This window comes from Prinia subflava, chromosome 14 (genome assembly GCF_021018805.1).
Source record: "Prinia subflava isolate CZ2003 ecotype Zambia chromosome 14, Cam_Psub_1.2, whole genome shotgun sequence".
Taxonomy (NCBI): domain Eukaryota; kingdom Metazoa; phylum Chordata; class Aves; order Passeriformes; family Cisticolidae; genus Prinia; species Prinia subflava.
The window spans coordinates 2416875-2434195 of NC_086260.1; the positions used below are offsets into that span (position 1 = coordinate 2416875).

General features: G+C 40.7%; 1 long non-coding RNA gene across 1 annotated transcript; it reads right to left on the minus strand.

The window, feature by feature from the left end:
• Positions 1–2645: 2645 nt before the first annotated feature.
• On the minus strand, positions 2646–4997 carry LOC134558088 (uncharacterized). The gene is made up of 3 exons (XR_010082280.1): positions 4645–4997; positions 3739–3958; positions 2646–2812 (listed from the first exon to the last, which is right to left on the minus strand). It is a non-coding gene; the product is annotated as an uncharacterized LOC134558088 (long non-coding RNA).
• Positions 4998–17321: the final 12324 nt, after the last annotated feature.

Consider the following 17321-nt stretch of genomic DNA (forward strand, 5'->3'; position numbering starts at 1 on the left):
TTCTCCCCTTCCTTCCTGGCTGTTTCTCTTGCCTTGTAGAGGGGCTTTCACCTGAAAGAATTTGGGCATCTCAGCCCTTGGGTTTAGACATCCATCACCTTCTAGATCAGTTCATGTCTGGTTTAAAATGCACCTTTCCATTGCAACTCTTCAGCCCCACTCCCCTGGAATCTGAAAAGGCCTTTCCAGGGTCTGCTCCCCGCAGTCCTCAGTGACTCCTGCTCTTCCTTGCAGGGAACTGAAGGCAGCACAAATCTGAGCTAATGGGTTTTGTGATCAATCAGCTCATACCTGTCCTATTAATAATGCAAATGGCGTAGGATTATTGAGTTATGAGGAGCTTATACACAAATATTAACCACTAATACATTCATTAAGCTGACTAAAGTATTAATTAGCTTTGATGCTGCTGGATTGCAGACTACCAGATAGTTTTACCGAGGCCTGCTCAAATTGATTAGAGTGATCCCATGCTGTGCACTGTTTCCACAACAGGATTGATCTTTCTCCTGGATGAAGACAAACAACATTCTGAACCACATCTGGGGATGTTTGTGACTAAGCCTGGTTAGGGAACTAAGGAATGGAAATACCCTGCTGGAATGCTTTATCCTGGATGGGATCTTGTTCTGAAGGTAATCACTTCAAATTCGATGTGATTGGGCTTGGATCCAAAAGAAAAGCAGAATAAAAGATTTCCCTGTTTCACTGGGTGCTGGAGAGATTTAGGCCCATGACTTAAATGAGCTTTAAGGTCCCTTCCAACCCAAACCACTCTGGGATTTTTACCCTCATGCTGGAGAAATGAAGGCAAGAATCCTACCAGGAAAATCATTATCCTAATGAGGTGGACACTGTGGATTTCTCTGCAAATGAAAGTCAGAATAAATTGATGTTCTCAGCACGCTCACCACAACTTCAACACAGGCACTCAGTGAGAAGGGTGTAAATATTGGTACTTTATATTACACAGGTTTAATAATCATAATTGGTTCTTTGTGTATCTTTGAAAGGATCCAAGACAAGCCTACAAAAGATACTTTAAAAATATCCCAAGCCTAAACTGACCTGATGTCATTTCAGTGCATGTCTGCAGGGTTAGGAAAGTTCTTCAGGGCTTGGTGTGAGATAAATATTCTCAAAAGGGTCTTGATGGAGGAAAATTTCAGTTTCTTCACTGTTTTTCCCCCCAACTCTGGATGCTCATTGTCTCTGTGATATTTTCTCATTCCTCTGACTTCTGAAAGTGCCTTTTCCTTTGCAGCACTCCACTGACAGTGAGTGGCAGTTGTTCGTTAGCCATTATCTCTTCTAATTTTCTGTGAACTAATTGCAAGGAGCATAAGAAAAGCTATTAGAATAGCAAAGCTCTGAGGGATAAGAGGAGAAAAAGAGCAGGTCAAGATCACTGCAATTTAAAGCAATATTTCTTTCAAGAATTGTGGGGGTCTAAAAGTCAATTGTTAAAAAGAAAGCAGAAAGAGACCTGCAAATATCAATTCAAAAATCAATAGAAATGTCCAGTTTGATACAAAGTTTTACAGCAATTTCTAGGGAAAATACTTACCTTATGACATGACAAGCATCTCTATTGCATAGGGTAAATGAGCCAGTAAAAGCAAAAATATTGGGAGCATATTGGAGCAGAGCAGTAGGACTGAAAAACAGGAATACTCAGGCACAAAGATAACATCGGGAAAAAAATACCCCAAACCAGCTCACAAAAGAAACCCCATTTGAGGTGATTCTTGCAGTCCAAAGCTGTTTTCTGAAAGGGGGAACAAGCTTGGTAATCAAAAGGCATCATCATCTGGCTAATGTTTCCCAGAATTCTGAAAGAAATAGAAATAAAATTATTAGAACTATCACAGGTTATGAGCAAAGCAATTTTGCTCCTGTCTGTGTTGATGTGTGACCCCAGCAGGAGATTCCTGATAACCTGAGCTGCTGATGATTACAAATCATCAGGTTCATTTATGCATCACTCCTGGTTTAAAATTCACTTTTGATAGCAGTGAATGAGGGCGGTGAAAATTGTAAATTAAAATATCCACCCAAGCTGTTGTGTCAATACAACTTCAATAGCTCATGATAAAAAAGGTAGAAAAACTTCAATGACACAAAAATTTCCACATTTCCCTGTCTTAAAATTGTGACTAATAGGTGGATGTAGCATAAAAAAACCCCAAGAAGGATGAAAAAATAACTGCACTGGTCACATGTAGGCAACAAGTAAGATACAGGAATCCTCATAAATCACATGTACAGCCCAGGCACAGACGGATTAACAGGTGGTGAAACAACAGCTGACATATCCAACGTGATGGGCAAGAAATATGACCAGGGTGAGGAGTTTGGACAAGCTTTAATTCAGCACAGCACACTTTGGAAAATTGATGGCTTTTCAAATAACTGGAGAGCGTTTCTGCCCTCCTCACGGTGCCTGCTGGCCCTGGGGCTGGGAATGGATCCAGCACCATTGTTGGGACAACAAAGAGTGGAGCTGAGCAGGTGCTGGTGACCACTGGTCCCAGTTTGAGATGATTCCCATGACCAATTATTCAATTACTCAATTTGAGCTGTTCTGACAACACCACCAGCTCAGGAGCTCAAAGAACATAAGGGAAAGGATTTATTACCTTGCAAAAATCCCCCTGCGTGGGTGGGGGGTGGCAGGAAGGGTATTCCTGAATTCCTTGTGGATGAGAACAAAAAATAAACCTCTGTTAGCCTTGGAGCAGATTAAAGGCAGGTAAACAGAGCGTCGGAGAGATCCGTCATCGGAAGGACACGGCGCTGCCAGCTTGGTAACCTTCAGCAAAGAAATGCAGGGTGAGATCATCTGAACACAGATTGGAAGAATTATGGGATGAGGAATTAGTTAAATAAATCAGCAGGCGTGTCAGGTGATCCTCTGCAGCAGAGATGGATGGATCTTTTTTAATTTACTGAAAAGGCACAGTGCCTTGGCTTGGGCTAGAGGCTCTTGAAGGTCTTTTCAACCTTAACTTTCCTGATTCTCACAGGGGCTACAGGTCCAAGCAGCCACCTTGGGAAGGAGTAAAACCTTTTTTTTGCCCCTACTCCAATGAGTTTATGAAGAATTGTAGCAGCTGAATTTATGGAAGTTGAACAACTTTGAAAGATCCCTGAGTAGCTGTCCCTGATGGTGACGTGGTCCACAGAGGACACCCAGAGGAAGGAATTCCACCCTCCCATGAAGTCCATGGATTACTGGGTTGGATCCTTCAGGAATCACAGCTGGGGATTCTGCTCTGGCTCAGGCTCATCTACATGGACATGTAGCACCCAGAGACTTCAGGGCTTGGTGGCACCTGAGCTGAGCCTTTGAGGGCATTAAGTGAAATATTTGCATCAAAATATTAAAATTATTGAAATCCTGCAGTTAAAATTATTGAAATCCTCCAGTGGCTTTAGCAGGTGGCACTTTATATAAAAGTTACTCTTTTAGTGATGCAAGTAAAACAGATAAAAACTAATCCAGGAGAAAGGGGTAGGAAATCTGGCTGGGTTATTACAGTTATTTTCTAGGTCCTGCTGCAATCTGTAGACAACTCCCCATTTTTATGGAGTTGATTTTATTTTCCACCATCCATTCGTTTTCAATGAAAATCCCGGCGAGCAAATTAAAATAAACCCATGTTATCACTCAGATTTAATGATTTCCTGCTGGCCCTCTTTAATGTTCAGGACTGACCTTTTTATTTAAATACTTACCAGCAAATTTGCTGTCAATCTATGGTTTCTTCTCCCCTGGAATGGTCACCTTTTCTGCCAGGTGCTGCTGTGTGAGGCTGAGCTCTGCCAGCATGAACAACTTCTACCTCTCCTTGAGCTCAGAGCTTCCAGCTCTGTGTAAACACTGAAGTCCTGGAACAAGGGGAATATCCAGCTCCAGGGAATTCCAGTCCAGGAGATGTGAACTTGCTGATTAACTCTGTGAATGAAATAAGGGCTTTAGTGGAGAGCTGAGACGACAACAAACGAAAATCTGTCCTAAAATACAGCAAAACCTGCAGGAAATCCCAGGTACCTGCAGAGTTCTCTTGAGTTGAAACATTTAAACTTTTTGACTCTTGCCTTGTTCCTCTGGGGTGGAGGGAACACGGCCCACGTGGTGGCCATGGCCAGCAAAGTGCCCCTATTAATCTGGATTTTCTGCTGGCAGTAAGGACAGTTAACATTCCAACATCATTCCCCTTCAAGGATACCGAGGAGCGCTGGAAGCATTAAGCTCTGAGGTCAGTCATCTGCTAATGAGCAAACGGAGTCAGAGAGAGATTAGGAGCTGATTCTGTCCTCCACTGAAGCCAGTGGAAATCCCTTTGTGGCCTCCCTGTGAGCTTCCCTGCGTGTGTGGCTTGGGAAAGGTCACACAAGAAATCACAGGAAAATTGCACTCAAAGTCCAAAGTCCATTTTTTGCTTGTTCAGCACAAGGATAATTGTCCCTTATGCAGAGCCTCTGAATCTTTTGTATCTGAATCCCTTCTCCTTAATGCAGTTCAGAAATATTTCAATAAATTCAGATTTTCTAAGCCTACATTTTCAAGTCCTTGGGAGCAGCTGAGCTTCATGAAAAAGCTGCTGCTCTGTGTTGCTGAGACCTTTCTGAGGCACCCACCTTTCGTGAGGACATTGAAGAAGACACAATTTAATTCTTCAAACTTGTTATTTTAGAGGTTGTGCTCTCCAAGGGTCTGATCCAAAGTGTTCTGTACTCTGCAGCCTCGAGGCTCCCTGGGATGTTTTTCAAGACCCCTTTCCCTGGCAATATTTCCAGCAGTTGCTTTTGTATTTTCATGCGTTGCTTGTGAGGCTGGAAACCTTTTTCTACCAAGAGTCCAGATAAATGCCAGTTCTGCCATCATAATACAGGTAAGAAACACAGTGTTGTGTTTATAAATCTGATTCTTTCAGGGCCTGGAGCTGCAGTAACTCAGATACAGCAGGGTTTATGCACAGAATCACCAGAGCATACACAAGATTATTTATCAGTGTGGCCTATGCAGAGAGCTGGCGTGGGGCATTAGCACCCACTTGACAGAACAGGAATAAACATTTCCTGAAAGGACTCTGGGAGGGTTTATCACAAACACAGCTCTGTAATGAACCCCTGGAATATTTATGCTGCACATTCCACGTGAAATATGGGAGAGCTGGCCAAGTAAAGCCCTCCCAAAACAAGGCAAGCAGGACACTTTTACAATGGTGATAAAACTGCAGCAGCATTTCTGGACTTTTATGAACCTTATGCTTCCTATCAGTGTTCCTTCAAATTATTTATCACTTAAACATCCTTCCAGCACAATTGAAATGAATGTATTTCCATGGCAGACAGAGCAGCCTGGAGTTTTTGCACTACTCTGGGCTTAACAAATTCCAGTGTGCAGTGAGTGGCAAAAGTATTATTCTACTGTGTCATATAAAGGATTATTTCAGATGTTTGAAATAATGCATACAGTTAAAGGTTATGGGAGAATAATGTTAAAGAAATTCATTGTTTCAGGGTTGGCTGGTAATCTGAATGATAAAAAGGTGATGACTGTTACAGCCTTGAAGCATTACAGTCATTTGGCTATGATAATAGTTCTCAGATTTGGTTATGGCCCTAATATGTTACCTGGAAGTTAAAATCAGATTCTCAGCTCTGTTGGCACCTAATGATCACTTATTGTCTAGAATGTAATTTCTGAAAGAGAAGGAGAGTTGATCTTGAGGATAAATCCTGGTTTATTTTATGGTTTCCAGTGTTTTTTTTATTTTCTATTTCAGAAGAGCTAAACATGGAGTTTGTATTTCAGAGAAGGAATCAATTTGGGATCATCATTTCTTGAAACACACTGAGATAAATCTGTCTGCTGCTCCCTGCTTTTATAGCTCTTTGTTCCAAGCTGCTCTGGACCCTGGGCAGGGAATGTTTCTGCTGCTGCCAGCAATCCCCCAAAGCTGTCAGGGGACAGAGCTTCCATCCAGCCCCTACAGATGGTTTGGGGTTTGCCTTTGGAATACTTCAAACAGACAAAGGAGCAGCTCACAGAAACCTGGCCTGGTGTTTGGGCTTGGCTGGGGCTGCAGTGGGAAGGACACAGGCTCCAAGGTGGCTGCTCAGAGGGAAGGAATCCAGCCTGGGTTGGGTTGGGAGGGAGCTTAAATCCCCCCCCAGTGCCACCCCTGCCATGGCAGGGACACCTCCCACTGTCCCAGACTGCTCCAGCCCCAGTGTCCAGCCTGGCCTTGGGCACTGCCAGGATCCAGGGGCAGCCACAGCTGCTCTGGGCACCCTGTGCCAGGGCTGCCCACCCTCACAGGCAGGAATTTCTTCCCTATATCTCACCTAACCCTGCCCTCTGTCAGTTTGAAGCCATTCCCCCTTGTCCTGCTGCTCCATTTCCTGCATTCTCAGCCTTCCCAGAAGTCCAAATCCTCCCCTTCCCTGCAGAAATTTGGCAGGAAGGGCTCAGAGTCACAATTTTCACTCGTTTCCCACCACACTGGGCCTTTTCCCCAGCTCTGTTACAAACAATTCCCACTCTTGTCAAACACCAGCACTCTACAATCCTTAATTCATCATTTTTAGGACTCTCAAATGACAAACTTGCTGCCTGTGGTCACCACTACAGGTGGAACATCTAAGATTGCAATTTTAGCCACAGCAAGGTCACACAATAAAGCCCAGATCAGAAAAGAGATCAATAATTATTTGCATTATCTGTTATAAGTATAAAGTTTACCAGTAGAAGAGCTGTGAAAGTCAAAGCATTTTTCTATTTGATTCTCCTTCTGTAGAAAAAAAAAAACCCTGCAAAAAACCCGACAACAAACAACCCAAAAAATCCCCTCAAAACCCAAGAACCACCCAAAAATAATGCCAAAAAACCCCAAACCAAAACCCCAAACAAAACTCAAAACCAACCAAAAAAACCCCCAGAAAACAAAACAAAACAAAACCCACCAAAACACACCAAAAAAAACCACCCCACACAAACCAAAACCAAACCCCAAATCAACCTGAAAAGAAATTCAAGGAAAAGGACAGAAAAGAAGGGGAATAATATTCCAGGGAAAGCTGCTTCCAGACAAGCTGAAAAATAAATGAAATGGTGTCACAATTATTACAATCCAGAGCAGAAATTCAGTGTTTGTTCTGCAGTTTGTTCTCTGCTTTGTTTTATGGGGCTGGGAAATGTTTGATTAAGAAGGGAGCTGTGTTTGCAGGGTGTATTATTCTTTCCCCATTTCACTTTTATAACTCAGGGTAGTCCAATAAATTTCTTAGCCCGGTATCTTTCTTATGTCCCCGTATTTCTGGAGCTTCACAGGGATGATGATTGGAAATCAAACATTCAGGGGAGATACTGCAGTTAAGTATTAAAGCTGACAGCTTTTATATGGCGAGTACAATAATTGATTTCATGTTATGCTAACCTGCTCGGCAGGTTAAAGCAGCCAGGAGAGTTCCATCTCATAGAGTAGGCACTGAATTATTATTTTTTAAGGTTTTTAAAAGCACTGAGTCAATTTACATTTCAATTTTCCTTTCTAAACATTTATATAGATGGAGAATACAGTGAGTGCTCGTGCAGGCAGGAGGACAGATTCAACCCTGAAATTCCCTCTGAGGAAAAAAAAACCCACTGAAGTAGTAAACAAATCAGGAAAATATTGACAATAAGTCATATTCTTGAAGGGAGTGGTTATATCTCTATCTGCTGTCTTTGCTCTGATCTATTTAGCACCTGCTGGTGGCTTCTTGGAGTGAGGAGTGCTTGGGAGTGGAAGTGGAAGAAGAAATTTTGAAGTCACTAAGTTTCTTCTTGCTCAGAAAGGGCCCAGGGAAAAACTGGTAATTCCAATCTCCTTGGTAATCCTCAGACTGGAGTGAACAGTTTGTTATCATTCCCCTAAAATGGAAAATAGTCTGTGTTCTAAACCAGTGCTTTTCTAAGAACATTTATTAATATAATTATACATTATTATATTAATATAATTAATATAAGGAAATAAAGGTGGCATTCACAGGGTGCTGGTGGACAAGAAAGTTGCCCAAATTTCCCTTTCCCTCTACTTCAGATCATCTCAACCCGTCAGCAGAGGGATTTAATGCATCTCTTGTTTTACAGGCGGTCCCTAAACTGAAAATAAAGAGGTCTGGGCTGAACTGCCTCAGCCTTTCTCTGCTGTTTACTCCATTTACACATTTTACCCCTGGAACAGGGAGGTTCCTGCTGGGGGCAGCACAGCCATGTTATGCCAAATGCAAAGCCTTCAACTTCAGGATTAATTGATGAGAAATCACCTTTTTACTCGCCCTGAAGGGTCATTGCCACGCCCCAGTGCCTGTTGAGGTAACAGAGTTTCAGTAAGGACCTGTACATGGTCAGAGCCTCCTTTTTCCAGGCAGTTTCTGCTGTATTTATGGTGAGAAATGAGTGTCACTTCCTTTCTGCACATTAGGGCTGCTGAGCTGAAGAAAATGGGTATAACTTTTCTCTTAATTCTATAATCTTATTATCCCAGCTCCAATAAAAGCTGATAATGAAATCTGAGGATATTGAGAACTTGGATTTTTTCCATCAAGTTTAACTTGGTATTTTTTTCCAGCGCCGTGGTACTTACCATAGTCCAACTCTTTTTAAGACCATCCAGGGAAACATAAACCCTTGCAGCGAGCCATTTTCTGTCAAAATTATATCTGACCTGCATATTTTTGCAATTCTCTGATGCATTTTACAGTCAGATCAGGTTGTTCCTTGACCACTTGTTCACCCCCATCAATTGCATTAGCATTTAACTTGTCAGTTTAAATTACAAAGGTAACAAAGGTTTAGGAAGGTTACAGTAGATCCAATCTCATGCAGAAGTGGAGGAAAATAATCTTAAATCATCCTTGCATGGGAGAGTTGTTTTTCCTCCTGACATACATTTACTCACCTTCTTCAGCATCACGGGGCAGCTTTTTGTGGTGAGGACTCCCTGGGATCAGCACAGCCTGTCCCACAAGAGAAGCATCAGCCCTGAGACAAGCAGGGATGTTTTATTTGAACTTAGGTTGCATCTCCTGTGTCTTTACTAATTTTCTCTTCTGTTCTCCATCCTTTTTCAGGGCTAAATTCCCTCGTTTTCTCTCCCTAGACAGTCTGTTCTTCATTGTGTCTGATCTGTGAATTAGGGCTTATTCTACAGGCACATAAAAACATCATCAAGGATTGGAGCCTTTTAAATTCATAATCCTTTAGCCTTGAACACAACCAGAGAATCATTAGGGTGGAAAAGACCTCTAAGCTCATCAAGTCCAACCACCACCCCTAATCCATGTCCCCAAGTGCCACATCCACACATTTTTGAACACTTCCAGGGATGGGGACTCCACCACTGCCCTGGGTGCTCTGTTCCAGTCCTTGGCACCTTTAACACGAGGAAAATTTTCCTGAGATCTTAAATCTAAACCTCCTCAAAGTGAAGATACCTGCAAGAGGGCAGCACTGCTTCTCCTCACATCACCCTTCATCCTGTGCTGTGGATTTAGCACTTTACCACATCAGGGTTTGGGGGGGTGTATTAACAAAATACCAACCTGAAATTCCAGCAAACTCAGGGAAAACCTGTTCTCTTAAAGATAATTTCATACCCTTGGGAAAACCTGGAAGTCATGTTAATTTTACCTGGGATTTTTGCTGACTTAATAACACATGGGCAGTGATGTCAGAGTCCCAGCTGTGGGTTGCCTGAATACAAAATATGACAATTCAAAATATGACAATAAATAACACAAATATGACAATACAAAATATGTCAAAATATGTCAAAATATGACAATACAAAATATGTCAAAATATGTCAAAATATGACAGTACAAAATATGACATAATTCCTCCTACATCTATTCATTCCAGCCTTTCTGTGCCCTCCCAACACCAAACCTGGCAGCTGAGCAAAATTAAAACAGTGCATGGCCTTCTGGAAAAATAAATCAGAAAAGAATGGGCCAGAAATGCCCCTGAGTGAAGAGCTGGGAAAAAATACAATCACAAAAGGAAAATTCTGATAACTTACAAATTTATGTATATATTAATTTATGTATTTATACATAAATACATGTATTTATAATACAACATGCAAATGTATTTATGTATTTATACATCACTAAGTGCATTACAAATACAGGTATTCCTTTTTTCATAAAGGTGGAACAAAGAGCTTCCACCAACAATGTTCACATGCACAAAGCTCCCATTAAACTTGCCTGCATGGAAACTGCAGCTGTAAGGTGGCAAAGCAGCAAAATTAAAAGTCAAGCCAGATTGTGGCTGTTACTGAGCTCAGAGGAGCATAGTTATAAATTTTCTTTTAAAATAAGAAGATAATTTTAAATTCTTGATTTCAGTGTGGCCAGAAGATGTTAAAAAGTCCCTAAAACAACAATGCCTGCACCTTAAGTTTGAGCAATAGCTAAAGGCAGAAACCAACATTGAAAAAGCAGTGTAAGGAGATACCTGTGCCACACCAATGCCAACATTTCCACTTGCAGCTGTGGCACAGGCAGTGTGCAGTGATGGATGGTGTTCAGTGAGCAGGAGAGCAGAGCTGGGCCTGCATTTGCCTGGAGTGGCTCCTCTGGTGGCCCGGGCTGTGCCACTGCCACGTCCCCCAGCTGGGCAGGGGCTGGGCAGGGGCTGGGCAGGGGCTGGGCAGGGGTTGGGCAGGACGGGATTGCTGGGATGGCACAGAAGGAGGCAGATGGGCAGAGGGATTTCAGTGTGTGACTGATAGGAGTGCAGATATATGGATATATAGATATATGGATATCTATATCTATCTATATCTATATAGCTATATATATAGATATATCTATATCTATCTATATCTACATAGCTATATATCTAGATATATCTATATATCTATCTACATAGCTATATATCTAGATATATCTATATATCTATAGATCTATAGATATATAGATAGATATATCTATATACAGATATATAGATGATATACAGATATATCTATATATCTATATATGTAAATATAGATATATGGATGATATCTATCTATATAGATATTTAGATATATAAATGATATATAGATACATAGATATATAGATTACAGATAGATATATAGATGATATATATCTATATATCGATATATCAATATAGTTAATATATAGGTATATAGGTATATAGATATATAGATATATAGATATATATCATCTGTATATCTATCTGTATATCTATCTATCTATGTATCTATATAGATATATAGATAGATATATCTATATACAGATATATAGATGATATATCGATATATCTATATATATAGATATATGGATGATATCTATCTATATAGATATTCAGATATATAAATGATATATAGATACATAGATATATAGATTACAGATAGATATATAGATTATATATATCGATATATCGATATAGTTAATATATAGGTATATAGATATATAGATAGATATCATCTATATATCTATCTGTATATTTATATATCTATGTATCTATATAGATATATAGATAGATATATCTATATACAGATATATAGATGATATATCGATATATCTATATATATAGATATATGGATGATATCTATCTATATAGATATTCAGATATATAAATGATATATAGATACATAGATATATAGATTACAGATAGATATATAGATTATATATATCTATATAGCTATATATCGATATATCAATATAGTTAATATATATCTATCTATATAGATATATATAGATTACCTATATAGATATATAGATATATAGATATATAGATATATAGATATATAGATATATAGATATATAGATATATAGATATATAGATATATAGATATATAGATATATAGATATATAGATATATAAAATAGCCTGGGTTGGAAGAGACCTTAAATCCCACCCAGTGCCACCCCTGCCCTGGCAGGGACACCTCCCACTGTCCCAGGCTGCTCCAGCCCCAGTGTCCAGCCTGGCCTTGGGCACTGCCAGGGATCCAGGGGCAGCCACAGCTGCTCTGGGTTCCCTGTGTTCTTCTTCTCCCCACCCTCACAGAGGAGGATTTATTCCACATATCTCACTTGAATCTACTCTCTGTCAGTGGGAAGCTGTTCCCCCTTGTGCTGTCACTACACACCCTTGTAAACAGCCTCTCTCCATCTTTCCTGCAGCTCCTTCAGGTCCTGGCAGGCCACACTGAGGTGACGTCAAAGCTTCTCCTGTCCAGGTGAGCAATGCCAGCTGTGCCAGCCTTTCCTCCCCAAAGCTTCTCCTGTGCAGGTGAGCAATGCCAGCTGTGCCAGCCTTTCCTCCCCAAAGCTTCTCCTGTGCAGGTGAGCAATGCCAGCTGTGCCAGCCTTTCCTCCCCAAAGCTTCTCCTGTGCAGGTGAGCAATGCCAGCTGTGCCAGCCTTTCCTCCCCAAAGCTTCTCCTGTGCAGGTGAGCAATGCCAGCTGTGCCAGCCTTTCCTCCCAGCTCTGCTCCATCCCTCTGATCCCCCTGGAGAAGTTTCCCACAGCTGAGATGGGGCAAAACTGAAGTTAATAAACTTTGGTCCTGATCTTCACATTCCAGAGGAAAACAAGATACTAACAAACAAAAGCCAAATACAAGCTCATTTGAAAGGTGTGTTATCATATTTTGACTACGCAGACGTTATTTTGAAGCAACAAGAACTGCTCTCCCCTGATCAGAGAACTCTTCTGAAGAAAGGATGAAGTACTTCTCCTATTTCAGATAATATCCTGGGATATTTCAAAGGAAAAAGAGAATTTGAATAGAGAACAGGCCTTGTAGAATAATCTCCTCAAACATACACCTGTTCTGTAAAACACTTCAGGACCTTCTGATCACAAGTGAACCCCAATCTCTGTCCAGCTTCTTTCAAAATCTTCAGCAAACACCTGTGGAAAGACTCCTATACCCCCATTTGAAACTCTAATTTAAACTCCTCCTACTGATATTATATTTTCATAAATAAAATCCCCACTTGTTTAGTTTCTTGTGGCATAAACCCAAACACAGCTCCCAGCCCTACCAAAAATAACCCTCAATACTTCTTGATCTGTTTTCCCAATGAATATTTATTGCAGCTCAGGTGTCAGAGACTCCTTTCAGCTGAAAAAAAAAAAAAAAAACAAAAAAAAGACCTTGTTCTGGTTTTATTGATGTAGCTCACGAGATTCCTGCTCTTGTACAACACAAGGTCACGCTGAATTTCGATGTCAGACTTCATTAAATGTGCCCTGGGCCCCCTTGGCCGGCGCTGCTCCCTGACCCAGCCCCTGCAGCCCATGAACATCAGCAAGGCTCTCTCCTGCCACGTTTACTGTGTTTTTTGCAGAGTCAGACGATCAATATTGGTTAAAAAAGTGACCCAGAATTTACCTGCCTGTGATTATCCTTGCAGCGTTCCCAGCCTGGTGGGGTTGGCAGCTCTGAGTGCAGCTGCACCTGCACTCGATGGGTTGGAGCCTTTCTTTGGCTCGATTCACAGCAAGGGTTTGAAAATAGATCTTTCTTGCCTTATTCAGGGAAATTATCCCGTTTAGAGGATGTTATCTTTTAAACAGAATCCATGAAATCGTGGACCAGAGAGCTGGGCTTTTGAACTTCCAGCAAAGCTGGGCAATTTCCACAAAATAAGGTTTTATTTCAACAACATCCTCCTCTCCCCATCCCAAGAAATAAATAAAAGGGGAAAAAAAAATCCTGAATTTCCTATATTTCCCATTGCTGCTGTGTTCTCAATCCCTGTGGAATGAGGTGGTGGATTTGATTTGGCACAATTTATGGTCTGCAATCGAGCTGCAGACTCAGGAGCTCAGTGCCACCGTCTGTCACTGAGTCAAAGTCAGGTTAAATAACTCCACGTGCTGGAATTTGGAATTCTCCAATTATTGCTGCTGTGCAGAGCAAGGCCCCAGCTGAAGGCTGCAGTGGCACTTGTGGCAGTGTGACCTTCCTCTGAGGCATGGCTGGCATTTGTCACCCTGCATAAAACTCACCTGGCCTTGCTGCCCGTGCTGCCATTGCTGAAGTCAAATAGTTAAATAGTTAAATAGTTAAATAGTTAAATAGTTAAACAGTTAAATAGTTAAATAGTTAAATAGTTAGTTAAATAGTTATATAGTTAAATAGGCAATGGGTTTGGATTTGAACTGGGGGAAACGCTGGTGGCTCACTGAGATTTTTTGGTGTATTGTACAACAGGAGAATTCCACCCAAAACCTGAGATCTTGGGATAAAAGCAGGGAGAAAAAGGTGATTTTCACTTTCCTGAGGGATTCCACTGGAGCAAAGCCCATCCCGGATTTCTGGAAGTATTTCACATCACACTTTGTTACACTCAGGGCTTTATTTTTTTAATCTGGTTGTGTGCAGTGTTTCTTTCTTCCATTTGATGACTGCCAGAACTGCAGCAGGAAAATTATGTTTGATTGCAGTGAGACCATCAGAATTCAGTAAACATGTTTCTCATGCTTCTCAAACCTAAAATGAACGAAATCTTACTATTTTCCTGATCCTACTGGCAATCTGAAGTTCCTGTAGTTTTTCTGGAGCCTCCTCAAACTGAAGTTCAGCAGAGCTGGCAACCTGATTTCTGGAGATGCCTGAAGAGTCCAGCTGTAAAATTAGACAAAAAATAATAAATATTTTAAGTGATTTGGGATGTCTCCATTGACAGGTGTCTATCAAGTCATCCAAAACCTTTTTCTCAAAAAGACCCCTGTGGGTAAAGAAGATTTTGCTCAAAGAACATAGAGATTATTGCTCACAATTTAAAAAATTCATCATGTTTCAGGAAACCACAATTCCCACAACAGACATCCTTTACTGCTTGGATACATAAACAAGTTTCAAACTGACATACCTGGCATGGAATTAACTAAATGAGGTGGATTTTATACCTCCTAAATGAACCAGTACAAAACGTGGTGTGAACCCCCTTAATTCAATTCCAAGCTGGATTTATTTGCTTTGGGAGATGTACAAGTAGAAACTCAATCAAAGAAAAATACCCCTGGTCCTCCACTCTGTCTCAAGCTGATATCTTTATATTAATTTAAGTAATTGGGGAAGGAGATTCAAATAAATAAAGCTCTGCATTTAGAGAAAGGCACCGTTTTTCTATTAAAAGGTCTCAGAGAAATAAGAATAATGTTGGGACAGAGAACTGTTCAATATTCCTCTCAAAGTGGACTGGTAAAGTGCACTAATTAAACTAAAAATTCTGAAATTTAGAGCCTCAGTAGCAAAGCAGTTTTGTCCTCACCCACCTGCCAAGGTGGGACATTCCTGGATAACCTTGGGGAGTTTTACTCTCTTGGGAATGGTGAAATACAAAGGAAAAATTAGGAAACGAAGGAAGAAATAGGAGAACTTGTGGGAAGAGGCAGAGAAGGTGAAGCAATAATTTCTGCAAAGGGGGAAACTGCTGAACAGTTGTCTCAGGCAGGGCTGAAGTGGATGAAACACATGTTGGCATCTTAATGCTTAGTTTTTCTTTCTTGCCTTTTCTTTATCATCAAAGGAAGGAAAGCATTTCTTCTCCCATCTCAGATCAATCCATCAGACAGCAGAGCAGGAAAACTGTGTCAGAAAAGAAAAAAAATATTTCCACAGCAATGGAAATCCTTGAAGAAATACCTATAGTTTTGCTTGATAAATTATTTCTTCATTTCTATATTCATACAAAGCACATGCATTTTCCTGCTCCGTTGAATAGAGAAATCCTGTGGGTTCCCAGAGAAAGCTGCTATTAGGTTATTTTTCTCTGCCTGGAGAAGTTATTTGCAGTAGTTTTCAAACCCTGGTGAAAAGCTTTGTTGTTCTTCCTGTGCCCTACTGAGCACAGGTGCAAATTAATTTTTAAAAATGTTATTTTAAATGGAAGATGGTTTCAAGGTTGAAATTCAAGGGTTTTCTGTGAACCAGAGTGATTTCAAACTAACTTGACAGGATCCTGGTGCTGCAGCAGGGCCAATTTCAAGCAAAGTCGTGATTAGAAATGGATCAATATTGTTTAGCCCAAAAACTTGGTGTTCAGTAGGATTGAGGCAAAAAAGGAGAATCCCAGGAAGATCCCAGCAAAGCTAAACAGGATTGGGATGGGCTGGAATTTGCTAAGAAGAGATGAGACACGAGCAGGACCCCAAGCTTGACTCTGGTGATGGAGACAAGGAGAGCAGAAGGCACCAAAAAGATAAACCCCAGGCTGTTAATGCCGATTTTCCCTTTAAATTCCCAAGTTTTCTCTAAGTTTGGAGGATATCAGCAGCGCAGTGAGGAAGTTCCCCACTGAGTGTGGATGGAGCTTGGTTTTCCCACAGGTTTTCAGCAGTTTGCAGGGAAGTTCTGTACGAGACAGGGTGTAAAGCTGTGATCTCACATTGCCACCCACCAACACTCCCTCGGCGTTTTTTGGTTGGTTTTTTTTTTTGTCAGGACACTCAAATTAATTGGTTTCAACTTCCTTTTTTTTTTTTTTTTTTTTTTTTTTCAAGTGGAAGTTCATTAAAATGTTGAAAAATTGCCATCACAAGGAAAAGCACAATCTCCTGTTAACAGTGTCAACCTGCTACTGCTCTGGCTTCTTTTTCCTCTTAATTGGATCTGTTGAATCAAATTCTGCTTAGCAAACAGCTTGGATTTGGGCAAATCAGCAGGTTTTTTTCCAGTGGAGGGGGGGATGAATAAAAAAAAAATTATCCAGAAATTCCCAACCATCCCAAATAACTTCCCACATGTGGTGGCATCTTAATAAAGTTGTAGCCTATTTAAAACTTGTATATTTGAGTTCTTGCTGAAGTGTCAGGGGACAATCAGTCAGCACTTGTACTCAATAAACTGGGAGATGATACTTCAGGAATCAATGCAGCTCTGCAGAGATTTGAAAGATGTGCACTTATTGGAGGAAGCAGTAAATAAAAATAAAACCTCGCTGGGATTTAATTTCAGTGTCCAATGGGTGAGTTTGTACTTGTGTGCATGTATAAATAACTTAATTATAAATAAAGATGCCAAAGGAAAGGGAAAATTGTAAACTTAGCAACTATTGACTAATATTCAAAAAATAAGGCCAATGTCATCAAGTTGCACTCTGTTATTCTAATTCTGCATTCATTTGCATAAAATCCTTGCTGATTTGATGCACATAATTCCTGACTCTCCACTCCATCAAGAAAAAATCGATTTGTGGATATTATAGACTAAATCAACATTTTCCTGGTTTTTGTTCCCCACCCCAAGCCCCACTGCTCTCCCAGGTGAGTTCCAGAGGTGAGAGGAGCAATGCC